Source organism: Choristoneura fumiferana, chromosome 25 (assembly GCF_025370935.1).
Source record: "Choristoneura fumiferana chromosome 25, NRCan_CFum_1, whole genome shotgun sequence".
Taxonomy (NCBI): Eukaryota; Metazoa; Arthropoda; class Insecta; order Lepidoptera; family Tortricidae; genus Choristoneura; species Choristoneura fumiferana.
Window position 1 is genome coordinate 1,334,155 of NC_133496.1, and position 14,488 is coordinate 1,348,642.

Below are 14,488 nucleotides of genomic sequence, written 5' to 3' on the forward strand. Positions count from 1 at the left end.
GGAAGTCCTGTTAAGGCCGCTATACGCTGAAGATTTTTCCAATCAGGTTGTTCGAAAAAAAAAGCGCTTTTTTTAGCAGAGTACTGAAGAGATTGCTCGAGGGAAAATAAGATTTTAGAAAAAGTTTTTGGAAAATGTAGACGTTGAAAGTTATGATTCAAAATTTTAGAGTTAAACTTCAGTTTTAAATTTTAGTGACCAATAAAGTTCACAATATCATATTACTTATACATACAACGTATCATAAGCTTTAAAGGAACATTTTTAAACGGTCAAAAATGAAGTCAATTTCTTCAAGACACTAGTGGCTTAACTCTTACGGCTTAAAAGATAATGAAGAATCAAGATAATGTAAAGGTTCTTGATTTATGGCGCTTTTTTCAAATCCGTAGCTAGAGTGTTTTGACACAGATATTTATCAAAAGAACGTTTAAAAAAAGCTAGTTTTTTTAATGTCTCATTTATGTGCCACGTATGTGTTACTCGTCAAGTTTGAATACTCTCTTATTACCTTGGCAGTAGTCGTGTATGCTCATCCACTTCAAAGTCAAAGTCAAAGTCAAAATATCTTTATTCAATTTAGGTTATAACAAGCACTTATGACTGTCAAAACAATCTACCACCGGTTCGGAAAAACCTCTGTTGAGAAGAATCCGGCAAGAAACTCAACGAGGTATGATTTTTTAAACAGATTTACAATATACTTCTGCTTACTCCATCCAGCTGATGATAATAATTATGAATGGAAAAGTAGTCGCTGCTTGTAAACGTGGTAGTTAAAGACGCAACCCCTTTAGTAACCATAGCGTCATTTCAGCAATTGGAAAACCATAAATACCGCACGTAAGCGCTGGTAAACTCCCTGACTATTACTAGCATCGTTGAAACATGAGTGTTGCCAGATTAAAGCCTAGTATTTTTTACTGGAAAAATAGCTGCTGCCCGCGACTTAATCTGCGAAGCATTTCGAAAATACGAACTGAGACATGGATGCACAGAAAAACCAGAAAAAGAGACCAGCACTGGGAATCGAAACCAGGTCCTCAGCAATCCGTGCTATAACCCCTACACCACCGCTGGACAGGAATCTAGACACGAATTTCTCCTATGCATATCTCAGATTGCTTATTTCTACTACGCTGCTTATGTAGCAGCACTAGCGACATCTATGTTCCGCTCTCATCGAGAGACGTCACACTCTTTCAGAACCAACCGCTGCAGCGTGGTCTCTTTTTCTGGGTTTTTCTGTGCATCCATGTCTCAGTTTGTATTTTCAATATGGTTTCACGGGATACCCGTAAAAGTAACAAATTTGGAGTTGAAATAAAAAATACAAAAAGACTCCCAAAAACCAATCATAATGCGAAGCATTTGTTTTCGCGCCTCTGGAATAATCCATTTTTTAAGGTAAAATGTATCCTATAATATATTTTGGTCTACCTACCAATATTGGTATACATCATAATGATGTATGCGAAGTTCAATGGCCATTGGTTTAGTAGTTAACTCGTGAAAACGAAACAACGTCATTTTAGCATTTATAATTAGTAAGGATGAATCCTTAATATTAATTAAATGTCATTTCACACATTGCGTTTAAAACTCTCAGATTTGCAGCCCGGATCTGAACTAACGATCCTCTAAGAGGCCATAGGTTAAACATAATGTAGGTCGCCATAATTTATAACACAATACCAATATTAATTCTTTATTGCACACCATAAATCGGTACAAAAAAATACACTGACACAAATTCGGGGTAGACAATAGGCGGTGTTATCGCTTAAAGCGATCTCTTCCAGACAACCATCACCACTGACTATATACGATGACAAAACTTAATGAATGTCACATTTAGAACTGCTTTTGTTTGTTTTAGATTCCTGCAATAATGCAATAATAGTAATTACTGTTTCTAAAAAACCGAAGCACGTAATTTAGATTCGAACAGGGCAACACAGGCCAGCACTAAATAACGGCAGTTAGAGTCGGCTCGGTAATGACCCTTATTCCGCTAATGTAGTACGATCTGCGGGGATTGCTGTTTAATACAAACACTGGTAACTAAGAGCTATTCACTAGAAAGTTTTGGAGCTGTTCTGAAATTGAGCCGAAGATTACCACAAGTATCGATAACCTAACCTTGCCGACAAAAGTTGGAAAACCCCGACTTGGTCACTTTAATGTGTTTAATGTGTGTTGTTTGATGAAACATATCTAAAAAACCATCGCTAGAAACCTGCTTTCAAATGAAAAAACCGCATCAGCCCACCCGTTTAGAGCTACGTGCCACAGACAACACACAGATAACACGGACTCACATTTATAGCGGTCTAACTACTAACTGAAATATAGATGCACAGAAAAAACCGAGATTATCGGATTACGAGGACCTGGGTTCGATCCAGTGATGGTCTTATTTTTCTGTTTTTCTGTGCATCTATATTTCAGTTTGTATTTTCAATTTCGGTTTTACGGGTATGACCGTAAAAGTAAAAATTTGAATTGAAATAAAAAATACAAAAAGATTTCCAAAACAATCTTAATTTGATTGCTTATGTAACATATCTCTTGTCCGGTAGAAAGCGGTTAGTTCCAATGAATGCCGAAAAGTTTCTCGATGAGGCTACGGCATAGATGTCGCTAGCGTCGCTGCTTAAGTGACTAAGTAAGAACACAAGCTGAGATATGAGTGCATAGGAAATTCGTGTCGTACCGTTACCATCAGTGGTGTAGCGGTATAGCACGCGTACGGATTACGCAGGACCTGGTTCGATTCCCAGTGATGGTCTTATTCTGTTTTTCTGTGCATCTATATTTCAGTTTGTATCTTCAAGAAAAAAAATATTCGTGACATGACATGACGTGACGTGACATGGATAAGAATAATAATAATAAAAAAACTAACTAGGTACCAAGCCGTGGTGGCCGAGTGGTTTGACCTATCGCCTCTCAAGCAGAGGGTCGTGGGTTCGAACCCCGGCTCGCACCTCTGAGTTTTTCGAAATTCATTTACCACCAGCTTTGCGGTGAAGGAAAACATCGTGAGGAAACCTGCACAAACCTGCGAAGCGATTCAATGGTGCGTGCGAAGTTCCCAATCCGCACTGGGCCCGCGTGGGAACTATGGCCCAAGCTCTCTTGTTCTGAGAGGAGGCCAGTGCCCAGCAGTGGGACGTATATAGGCTGGGATGATGAACTAGGTACCAGAGCATAATTATTTTTTGAATTTCTTTCGAGCAGCAATGTAACGCGTACAATAATTTGACACGACAGAGAAGCGTTCTGTGACAGCTGTCACGTCAACACGTGCGGCGTTTGAATAAAATCAAAGCAGTATTGTAAATTTATTTTATAAGGAAAATAATGAGTCCAAATTTTTACTAAAACATAATAAAGTGTGATGTTGTCATAGTGGCCTTCATTAAGTACCTACCCCTAAAGTTTGAGTTTGTATCAAAATACACGCTGTATAAATACCACTTTTTAAAACACTGACAGCAATATATGTATGGCTGTGGTATAGTAGCTCTCAAACGGAATAACCGATTTCGATGTGTTTTTTTACGTGAAAGTGAGCTTTCTTGCGGTAGTTCTTAGATCTTTAATTCAAAATCAAATTCAAAGTCAAAATATCTTTATTCAATTTAGGCTATAACAAGCACTTATGAATGTCAAAATAATCTACCACCGGTTCGAAAAACCTCTGTTGAGAAGAATCCGCAAGAAACTCAACGAGGTATATTTTTTATAAACAGATACAATATTATTAAATGATATCTATACATCACAAGTATTTAACACAACTTTATTTTTAACACAATAGGTTCGCTATTTGAAGGGATCGCCAATGCGGATCGGAATTATTTCCAAATATCCCATGTTGAAATCAGTTTAACCTTTTTTGATATATTAGGGTTCCTTATAAAGCTTTAAAATGACAAAGTCAGGTGTTTAAACTTTTATAAGCTGGTTAGATTAGGTTAAAAGGTTAAGTACCTCCTTCCGACAACAAGGTTGGGTTAGGTTAAAAGGTTAAGTACCTTCCGACGACCAGGTTAGGTTAGGTTAAAAAGTTATCTACCTTCCGACACCAAAGTACAGCACCTCCCGAGCAAATAAAAACAACTGAAATTATCATATTTTTTTTACATTTTCGCTTTTTATATTTGTCGCTGGCGGGTCGCACGTACATCTACAGCTATCTATGCATCCCTGATTTAATGCAACTGTTACACTGTGACACTTATATTGCCAAAGTTTAAACTCAACTGCGACAGCCCTGATAACTTTGCCTAGGGCTGTCTCAACCGATTCCAATCTACGTCGAATTTCAATCACTTTGCCCGAAGCGCCGGTTTCAGCTGAGTTCACAGTTGGTGATCATTTGTTCCTATCGTGATTGTTTTGTGTTTTTTCTTGGTTGAGTTGTTTTATTCATTTTAATTCGAGGAAAGGAAGGGTGAACTTTAAGTTGGGTTACTGTTACATCATGTCTGTAATACTCAGCTTAAGTAAACGTAAATGATCTGAAGACGTATTTGCATTGGTCTGTGGTATCGTGACGTGACGCCGACCTGTCAAAAGTGAATCGGTTGAATGGGGGGGGGGATATTTATTAAGCAATACGTTGTGTTGGCTCGTGTTGTGTCACTCTCTATATTATATTTTTAAATGTACGAAAGTGATATAGTTTTGATGCATCAAAAACACACGAGACACGTGAGACACATGTATAATTTGACATATTTGTATTAGTACTGAATCTGGTAAGAAAATATTTTGCTATGTTCGGATGTATCGGATGGCTATTGTATTTTCTGGGATAAATTGTAGCTTTAATGAGAATTATGACGGTAAAAACGATTATACAATACTAGGAAAACCATTACGAGTATTGTGCTGGACAAAGAACCTTTCAGGTGAGTTTAATTAACTATCGACAAACTAATTTTCAATCCGACTACCTACTCGTACCCTGTTTTATTTTTTAATGTTATAAAATTCACAAACGAGCAATAATGGTACCGACTCTGGTCAATACATTTTCTAATAATAAATAGTATATCTATTCAGTATTATTCATAACAGTAATCTATCTATATCTACAAAAAAGTACCGTTCTTGATTGCATGACCTGACTTGAATCTGGGACACGCAGCACAGATTAAATTACTAGGTATAATCATTGAAATGCCTCACACAATTTTTCGACATTTCTACAAAGAACTAGCCAATTTTCTTTTATTCCACGAGAGTACCCGGAAAAAGCAAGTGCACACAAAAAACTTAACATATTCAAAACATCATCCAAATCAAAACCGACATATTTGAAAAACACATTTACTCGGCAAAAACGAGGCAAAATCAGCAGCCACATTCAGCCGGCCGCTTTAATTTTTAACGAGTCTATTTTTATTCCCGCAGTGACAGCCCTGGCGCTAAAATATTAATTTGGCACAGGGTTGTCGTTATTTGTGGGCGATCGATCTTTTTAGTAGGTCGAGTTACAGTTTTAGACATCCAGTTAGTGCCACGGCAAAGATAGGGTATAGTTTTACTTATGCTACGCTGTGTTAAGAATTAACTTGAAAAATCGGCAAAATGTTACGTGATAAGCCGAGTTTAGACTTGCAAGAAAAATCGTGCAAGTTGCATTACATTGCGAGGCCGTAAAGCCAACGAGTTTGTAGTGGGCAATCGAGCGCCGCAATGTAATGCAACTTGCACGATTTTTCTTGCAAGTCTAAACTCGGCTATAGGTGTTAAATACGTTTATAAGCAAATGGTTATGTATTCTTGATATTGCTGTAATGTAATGTAAATTCACCACCTGCTAAAATGTATTCCTTACTTCTCCATCCGTTCCATTGTAAAGGTTGCCTGGAAGAGATCGCTCTGAAGCGATAAGGCCGCCTATTGCTTACCTCAAAAAGACTACAGAGACTTTAACACACACAGGTATACCTGTTTTCTGTACTGCTTGCTACGTGTTGGTGTGCAATAAAGATTCATTGTATTGTACCTATTGTATTGTATTGTAAAACAATAATTTGTGTTCCGTAGCAGCGGAACATTGAACTTAAGATTGCTTATTTTACTTTTGCTGTGAGATCGTACTTCATGCCAAATTTCAATGCCCTATAGGTTTTGATTCTCGTAGTTTGTATATGAGTTTCAACGGACTATTATCTTTTGACTGTCTTTACGTATTTAGGTTTTTTTCATAGTCGACCCACGAATTCCTCGGAAAAATAATCTAAGTCTTCTCTACTCTGCCGTAATTACCCTCTTAATATCTAATCTCTTTTAATAATGTAATAAGGTCCCAGGGCTAGTATTTTTGGCATACGGAATGAAAAATACTCGTCAAGCCTATCAAAATGTTAACATTGTCGATATTTTCCCAGCTACTCTGCCATAATTACCCTCCCAGCTGCAACCTTAGCTTTATTGTGTGGCCTAGCCAAGGTTGCTCTAAAATTAACCCAGAATAAGCTCTCAGGACTGATATTCTTTGCATACGGGACGCTAAATACTCGTCAAAGCTGTCAAATTGTTATTAACGTCCACACTTCCAGCTACTTTGCCGTAATTACCCACTTAGCCGCAATCTTGGATCGGCGATTTGCACCGATTTTATTCCCCCATAAAATTGTCTGCTGCTAAAGTGGCTGAAAGAGGTTCCTGAGCGATTCTTTTTATCTATCTCCGTATGGTCAGCAAAATGATTTCTCTTTAAGTTGAACAAAGTGCTATAATAGGGTTTTGAACACGTTACTAAGTAATATAACTAATGCTCTCGTCGATTATTTGGAAAACTGCAAAAATCAAACGGTTTAACTCATGTTAAATGATATTGTAACGGATAACTCGCGTCTTAAACCGAGTTTAGCTCGACATGTTTCGGGCTATTTCGTAGCCCTTCTTATCAGGAGCACGCGACTCGGCGGCAGCCGCAACACGCACACTACGCGCCACCGCTCTGCTCGCGCGACTGCCCGACGAAACTAACACCAGCGCACAACTACCCGCATTTTCATCACCATTTTTATTGTCACTGTCAAATGTAAGGTAGCACACAACACTAACAACATCGCTCCGCAAAGGCACGTTCACACCAACCGATGACGCAGCACGAGTATTTAATACTGTTTTCCAACTCGGAGGTACCGACCAACCACAACTCGCTTAAAATTCGGATGACGACTAATCTCAATGGCTTCACGCACTTTCCGCGGAAACATATCAAGCAAAACTCGATTTAAGACGTGAGTTATCCGTTACAATATAAATAAATAAAAATAAATAAAATAAATAAATATCACGGGACAATTCACACCAAATGACCTAGTCCCAAAGTAAGCTTAGCAAAGCTTGTGTTATGGGTACTAAGCAACGGATAAATATAATTATATAGATAGATACATACTTAAATACATATTAAACACCCAAGACCCGAGAACAAACATTCGTATTTTTCATACAAATATCTGCCCCGACACGGGAATCGAACCCGGGACCTCAAGCTTCGTAGTCAGGTTCTCTAACCACTAGGCCATCTGGTCGTCTACTCGTCTGGTCATTTAATATGTGTGAGTTTCACGGTAAAGCCGTGGTAAACGCTAGTGTCATATAAAGTAGATCCAATGGACCTTTTGCGACTCAAACGGTTTTAACGGCCTTTATTGTGCCCAAGATGGCGATGCCCTACAACATGTTCGCCTTCGGGGAATCATGCTGTTGTGATGGGGAAAAGTTTGGTTGGCATGAAGCAAGATTTTTATAAAGAAACTCTTTATTTTTACCGATTTAAATGAAATTTGGTATAATGATAGTTTGAGACCTTGAGGACATTGATTTGTTTTATCCGGGAAAATCTGGGAGCACGGCAGTGCCCCCGCCAAGTCGAGCAAAACAAAAGCACGACCGTACCGTACTTACCTCGAAGCCATTCGGGCAATTTTCAACCTCTTTTTTTTATTCGACTGGATGGCAAACGAGCAAGTGGGTCTCCAGATGGTAAGAGATCACCACCGCCCATAAACATCTGCAACACCAGGGGTATTGCAGATGCGTTGCCAACTAGATGCCTAAGATGGGATACCTCAAGTGCCAGTAATTTCACCGGCTGTCTTACTCTCCGCGCCGAAACATAACAGTGCAAGCACTGCTGCTTTACGGCAGGATTAGCGAGCAATCTGGGCGGACCTTGCACAAGGTCCTATCACCTGCCTCCTGAAATATTGTGGTGGGTAAAGCTAGAATCCTGAATTTTCAGTTACCTATACGGCCTAAGCAAGTCAAGGCTCGCAAGCAAAGGTTCGTGGGTTCAAACCCCGGCTTGCACCTTTGAGTTATTCGAAATTGATGTGCGAAATTACATTTGAAATTTACCACGAGCTTTATGGTGAAGGAAAACATCAAAGTCAAAGTCAAAATATCTTTATTCAATTTAGGCCAAAACAAGCACTTATGAATGTCAACAAAAAAAATCTACCACCGGTTGGGAAAAACCTCTATTGAGAAGAGTCCGGCAAGAAACTCAACGAGGTATATTTTTTTAAAAAGATTTCATCGTGAGGAAACCTGCACACACACACATGTGAAATAATTCAATGGTATGTGTGAAGTTCCCAATCCTCAGTGGGCCCGCGTGGGAACTACGGCTCAAGTCCTCTTATTCTGAGAGGAGGCCTGTGCCCAGCAGTGGGACGTATACAGGCTGGGATGATGATGATACGGCCTAATGTCTTAAATTTGTTTAGCCTTTATCCCTTGGGGTTTTTTTAATGCGTACCTAGTTGATAACTTAAATTGATATGTACTACGTTTTGCTCAGTGAGTAAAAGCTTTTATTTTTAGGGTTCCGTACCCGCAGGGTGGCAACGGAACCCTATTACTGAGACTCCGCTGTCTGTCTGTGTGTCTGTCCGTCTGTCTGTCACAGGGCTCTATCTCTTGAGTCGTAATAGTTCCTGCACAAACCTGCGAAGAAATTCAATGGTGCGTGTGAAGTTCCCAATCCGCACTGGGCCCGCGTGGGAACTAGTGCCCAAGCCCTCTTATTCTGAGAGGAGGCCTGTGCCTTGCAGTGGGACAGATATAGGCTGGGATGAAATTAACATAAAATGATATTAAGGGGGGCTCTCATACAACAAACTTGATTTTTTGCCATTTTTTTGGCTAATGTCTAATGTTGTAATAGATAATGGAACGGAACCCTTCGTGCACGAGTCCGACTTGCACTTGCCTAGTTTTTTATTATTATTTATTCTTACGACCCAATGAAACTTATTGTATAGTTCTCGCCGTTGCATAAACGAATTCTTTGCAGAGAAAGTCGCGTGTTTAATATTGTTGCTACCTCAAAATCTAGCAACGTCCGTATAACAGAACTCCATTTCAGACTGTAGCGAATTCGCAACCCACACTGCTTGTTTGGCGCATATTGCGGTATAGTAACGTGATATTTGGACGAAGTTCTCGGGGTTTTGTTTTGTTTAGCTTGGCTTAGTTTTTGATGGCAGGAAAAAAAGTTGCCTGCACGTATACAGATTTGGAGAGACAGAATATATTTTGTTATTCCATTTGGAAGAATTTATGCATCCATACTGATACCAGTTGGATTGTTCTTTTAGATGTAACGGGTGTGATGCTTTAAAGTAAAGGTCGTATTTACAGTGCTCTCTTGATTAGTTACACCGATTGTTATACATACAGTACAGGAAACAAATAATACAATACACGCATATCTTGCATAAACGTAGCTATCAACCTATCATAAGGTCGTGGGTGGGAAAAATAATTGTTTTAAGTAGTTCTTTTATATGGACCTCCGCAAAGTAACGCCTGATTCAATACACATTTAAGCATTTGCATTTAAATTCGCCTTTGTACACCTCTTTCTCTTGTTAACAGTTATTTTCTTATATTTTCTGTACAATAAAAAGTTATACAATACTATACAAACAAACTTACAATCTTTCTCACCTGTTCGTAATATTAGTGAGATAATGATTCTTACAATATAATAATAGATACAACGCCTTCAACCAGCCGTCAGCCGCCCCAACCCCTGCGACGCCCGACATCCCAACTTTGTTCGTTCAACTCCATCAGTGACACCAGTCACGTCACCTGCATCCAACACCGCGTTTATTGGATCGCGCTGAATCACGCACAGTATCACAATGAGTGAGGAACGAGTGGAAGTAATTCACCAGCAATTTTTAAAGTGCGTTTGTAGACGTCTGTTATTTTGACCGGACAGCGGGCCGTTTTTTTGCCGGTGTTGCGGTGTTGTATTGCTTACAATGGATGTGTGTACATGCACCGGACACTTGTCCGGCGACGAAGCCATACAACACCGCAACAAAAGGTCCGTTGTCCGGTGGAACTGTCTACAAGCGGCCTAAGGGATCCACCAAATCAGTTGTTGTTGTTGTTGTCGTCCTATGGTACCCCAGTGGTACAAAGGGCCTTCAAATCAGTGCTCAAATAAAATTATTAGACTGTAAACGAAGTGACGTTACACATGAATCACTTTTTTAACATTCAATTTCTAAATCAGTAATTAGGAGCGTTTATTCCTGCTGAGCTGGCAACGTTGCATTTTTGTTAGTTTTTCTCGATAATTGCATAAAAATTGAATGAAAAATAATAACGTTGTCTGATAGAACACTTCTTAATATATAAGTTAATGTTTCTACTCCAATAATTATTCGTGATACACTTTTATTTCCTTTAAAAACCGGTCATAAACATTCATTCGTTTTTAAGGAATATAAAAGTCTATCACGAATAATTATTGGAGTAGACACAGTTGCACAGTGCTGTAATTCTACCAAATTGACATAAATACATCGATAAATAAATCTCCCAAGTCTGCCAAATAACCAAAACACCTGGATTACACACGTCCCTATGATAGTAACCTTAAGCAAGAAACAACCATTTAACTAATTCACCATAATGGCACCATCATCACAGTAACGAGCCAGGAGTTATACACGCGACACACTTTTGGGTAGAGCGTTGATCCCTTGGCTAATTTTTACCTACAAAACCAATTTGAGAGTGATACGAGTAAACATAGATAAATATAACATAGAAAATAAAATCCAGCCAAGGCAAATCTTGGACTTACATTATATCCCAATAGATGATATTGAGATCTTTTATATTATAAAAATTCTTCTTTGGCGAAGTCAACAATGACACATATATTTCTAATATTGAACTTGACTCTTTTTCACGTTTATGTTTTTGATACGAAATGTCACGTATATGTTAGTATATTAAATAAGTTTGGAGTTGTGAAGGGATCAAGTATAGTTCGAAATAGTTCGTGTAAATAATATACACGGCTGCGTCACCAGTTTTCTTTGAACTTGGCTGGTTACGCTGCCGCGTGTCTGGATCCCAATCATGTCTACAAAGTCACCTTGTATACATGTAAAATCTTATATACTAATTACCTCGGCATACCTATTCAGGTCTCTACCAATACTCAAGGCGCGAGACGACCTACTTCCTTCCGCCGCTCACTGGGTCGCAGTTATTTTTGAAGCTCAAAGCTCTCATCAAAGCTTTAAAGTTGACGATTGCACTGAATGGGGTTCGTTACTCGCAGCTTAGACGGTCTTCACGGAACCCGTGATTAAGTTGGTTAAACAGTTGCGTGTGTACGAGTACAGTACAGAGCATTTATACCTGCTGAGCTGGCAACGTTGCATTTTCGTTAGTTTTCTCGATTATTCCATAAAAATTGAATGAAAACTAAAAATGTGGTCTGATATATAGAACTCTTCTTAATATATAAGTTAAGTGTCTACTCCAATAATTATTCGTGATAGACTTTTATATTCTTTAAAAACGAATTAATGTTTATTAACGGTTAAACTAAAGAATTAAGCTAAGTATTAATACCGATTTTTTCCAGGAAACGGCCATAAATCTATGGGGTTAGTACCTTCCTTAAATGCTTTTAATAATACCTTGAACTAAGTAAAGTATCCTCGCCCTTCAATGTATTAACTCTAATTTCAAACTGACCTAATTCCTAACCCGCTACAAGTTTCTAAGTTGCGTCTTAGACCGCTTCATCTTAATACAGGCGTCGCGCCGGCGAGGCGCCGATCTGTATTAACATACAAACATATAGGTATAAGAGCTTAATGTATACAAACACATACAGATTAGGAAAATGTAGCGTAGTAATCGACCAAGTTTATGCTTTAGCATTTTCAAGGTTTCGTTTGTACAGAGAGTGAGCTACGGAGCAAACTGCGAACATAGTTTCCTTGAAGGATAGAGTCCACAACGAGATTTTCTCAGACATAACAAAAGTCGTCTAAATAGCTCAGAGAATTAGCATGTTGAAGTGGCAGTGAGCTGGTGGAAGAACTGACAACTGGTGGAGTAAACGAGTTCTTGAATGGAGACCGCGTCTCGGCAAATGTGGTGTAGGACACTCCGGTCACGTGGAGTGACGATCTGCGAAAGGCTGCTGGTAGAAGCTGGATGCATCAAGCCAAGGACAAGCAAGCTGTGGACTGCTACAGGCCGATGATGACACAGAGGGTGACAAATGTAATCCTCCTAATATCATGGGACACTTGACACCAATTGACCTTGTCCCAATCTAAGCAAAGCTAAAAACATATTAAACATCCAATACAATATTCGTATTATTCATACAAATATCTGCCCCGGCCGAGAATCGAACCCGGGACCTCAAGCTTCGTAGTCAGGTTCTCTAACCACTTGGCCATTCGTCGTCAAATCCTCCTAATATCATCAAACTGTCAGTTCGTCTTTCCATCATAACTCAATTCGTGAATCCCAAGATGTAATAGATAGTCAGCCAACATTTATGTATAATATGTTATGCGTATTTATATTGCCGTTATCTACTTTACTATCTACTCACACGAAACAAGTTAGTTCATAAAGTAAAATCTTCGTCTAAGACCAACGCAATTAGGTGCAAACAGCCACAAACAAAGAAGTTTCCAAAAATATATTTTTAATAATAATTACAGAAAAAATATAATTATATAGTAATGCATGAACAACAAAAGGTACATAGTAAGTGAACAATTGTTTCTACTGTTGCTATATTTTCATTTCCTCGCCATCGAAGTGAAAAGCACAGTGTTAAACTTTAGCATTAAACCCATTTTCCCCTCAACATGTCTATCCACCCTCACCGTACCAGCTCGGGTGGCTATATGAACGTCTCGGGTAAAACAGCTCGTTTTATGCTCCTGTTATACAATCTTCTATTTACTACGGTTAACTAAAACATTTCATGCATATTTCATCAGCGTTAACGTGACGTAACGTCGCGTTTACCATAAAAGATTGTGTTCTGAGATAATTCCACTCTCATTAAAGCAAGTAATACTCAAACATTCTTGCGTTTCTAAAATAATGTAGTCAAAGAGCTGGCTTACATTTTTGAGTTGATATTTGAGACAACATAAAAACTTGTATAACACTTCCTAAACACAAACATGATGTTATGTTACTTTTCTGGGTGCTACGCCTAGTTTGGGATCCGCTGTATTTAATAATTGATTGTAATTTTATTATCCTGGTATTATAATAAACATTTCATTAATAAAAAACATTTCATTTCATTAATTTCATTTTGATGCATGTAGCTTTGATCTTGTATTTCTACTTACCTATTTAATATTATGTCCATTGGCAAGAAATGAAAGATCACAATTTTTTTTTAACAGCTCTGTAGCCTCTCTATGCTTAAGACACGGATTAGTGTCAAATTTAAGGCTATTTTTTTTATCAGTACTATTTGTGGTTATTAACAGAAGAATTCAGTACTTTTTTAGTTATCGCATACGAGAGGTTATTCGATCAAAACTAAGATATCTTTATTCAACTCATCAAAGCAATTTTGAACGTTTACATTTTTTTTACCACCAATTCAGAAAAAGCTCTGTTATGATCCCGGCGTCAGTCGTTTCATGTATCGTATTCCTATCCAGATCTATCGTTTTGTATTCAGATAAAATAAAGTATTTTTCCATTTTCCATGCAGCTCTAAACTAAACACCTCTAAAATGTCTACCAGCTCTTGGTGCTTTCCCGCGCATCCTTCCTACTTCCTACTAATATTAAAGTCTGTTTGTTTGTTTGTTACTTCATCACGTCTAAACCACTGAACCGATTTAGATGAAATTCGGTATGCAGATAGTTTGAATCCGGTAGAAGGACAAAGGATAGTTTTTATTCCGTAAAATTTCATAGCTCCAGCGGAATAGCGAAAACCGTACTCTACGCGGACAGAGTCGGGGGTAACAGGCTAGTTCACTCATAGAATTACACACGTTATCCTGAAATAAAACGTAATCCAAAATTTAGGCGATAAAGGCATTAATTATTCGTAAATTAGAGGCGGAATTAGCTGGAAGTCGGAACTGGGACAATTACGGGGGCTGGCAATCGTACGGGTCGTAAA

General features: G+C 38.5%; 1 protein-coding gene across 2 annotated transcripts in view; it reads left to right on the forward strand.

The window, feature by feature from the left end:
- LOC141442422 (complexin-like) overlaps nt 1-14,488 on the forward strand; it is a 362,634-nt gene that overhangs the window by 115,811 nt on the left and 232,335 nt on the right. Inside the window, exon 1 of one of the 2 annotated variants that reach the window (XM_074107401.1) lies at nt 178-189. The exons of the other annotated variant lie outside the window; for it this stretch is intronic. The gene's annotated coding sequence lies outside the window, so the exon portion shown is untranslated. Of the gene's footprint in view, nt 1-177; nt 190-14,488 lie in introns of those variants that run through there. 2 annotated transcript variants of the gene reach the window in all.